Here is a 1,557-nt window from a genome sequence, read left to right as displayed (position 1 = left end):
GTGTGGTTGCTGGGACGTTGACGATACGCTCTTGCAACAGAATAGTCCTTGGCTGAAAAGCATCGGCCCCCGCATGGGAGACTGCTATGAGAACCACATCTGCAAGGAGTGCACCGATGACTCGGATGATGAATACTCATGATGTCCATGAACTTTTGCATGAGTAGATGTAGTCATAATCCGAGTCATCGGTACAATCCTCCCTAAAGCGATTCTGATAGCAGTCACCACACAGGGGCCGATGGTTTTCAGCCCAGGAAACTATCTTGCAAGAGCTTATCTTCGACGTCCCGATAACCGCACAAATCTTAGAACTTGAGGTCATGGCACTCAGAGGCGATCTTCTAAATTACCTTAGTCTTAATGAGCATGTTTCCAATCTAGAGGTGGTGGAGCTTTGGAATATTGCTGGCAGTAGCATGGGCGTCGTCATTCTGGCAAACCTTCGGAACGACATCTAGAGGTTGCATGACTCACCGAAGTCTGATAAGGGTTTTGCAGTTCTTGCCAAATGGCTACACAGCACGGGCGCCAATCTTGGTGTAGCTGCATACGTCCAGGAATGTTACCTTGGGAACTCTTTGTGCAAGATCTTCTTCTATGCAGTCACTGATCTCGCTCCTCGGAATCTTCAAAGTATTGGGAGATTGTGCACCGGCAAAAGGAAACACTATAGAGTCAATAACGTTTAAAAAAATGATGCTAGGGTCATCAGTAAACAAAGTATTATATACATATGATGCATATACCTTGTTCTAGTAGCGTCCATAATTTGAATGTAACAAGAATATTACCAAATAGACACATCATGCTCAATTAAGTGTTATTAACTGCGGCTATGAAATGAGTTTCTAACATCATACCAATGTTGGGGAACGTAGTAATTTCAAAAAATTTCCTACGTACACGCAAGATCATGGTGATGGCATAGCAACGAGAGGAGAGAGTGTTGTCCACGTACCCTCGTAGACCATAAGCGGAAGCGTTATGACAACGCGGTTGATGTAGTCGTACGTCTTCACGATCCGACCGATCCAAGTACCGAACGTACGGCACCTCCGAGTTCAGCACACGTTCAGCTCGATGACGATCCCCGGGCTCCGATCCAGCAAAGCTTCGGGGATGAGTTCCGTCAGCACGACGGCGTGGTGACGATGATGATGCTCTATCAGCGCAGGGCTTCGCCTAAACTCCGCGACGATATGACCGAGGTGGAATATGGTGGAGGAGGGCACCGCACACGGCTAAGGAACGATCTGTAGATCAACTTGTGTGTCTATGGGGTGCCCCCCGCCCCCGTATATAAAGGAGCCAGGGGGAGGAGGCGGCCGGCCAAGGAGGGCGCGCCAAGGGGTGAGTCCTACTCCCACCGGGAGTAGGACTTCCTTCTTTCCTAGTTGGAATAGGAGAAGGGGAGAAAGAGGAGGAAGAGGGGAAGGAAAGGGGGGGGCGCCGCCCCCCTTCCCTTGTCCTATTCGGACTAGGAAGGGGAGGGGCGCGCGGCCCCCTCCTGCCTCCTTGCCTCTTCTCCCTCGAGGCCCATGTAGGCCCAATAAC

General features: G+C 50.3%; 1 pseudogene; it reads right to left on the bottom strand.

Annotated features, from left to right (window-relative positions):
- Positions 1–136: 136 nt before the first annotated feature.
- On the bottom strand, positions 137–755 carry LOC119343847 (annotated as a pseudogene).
- Positions 756–1,557: the final 802 nt, after the last annotated feature.

This window comes from Triticum dicoccoides, unplaced genomic scaffold (genome assembly GCF_002162155.2).
Source record: "Triticum dicoccoides isolate Atlit2015 ecotype Zavitan unplaced genomic scaffold, WEW_v2.0 scaffold143580, whole genome shotgun sequence".
Lineage (NCBI taxonomy): Eukaryota > Viridiplantae > Streptophyta > Magnoliopsida > Poales > Poaceae > Triticum > Triticum dicoccoides.
This window is presented reverse-complemented; position numbering and strand designations above follow the sequence as displayed.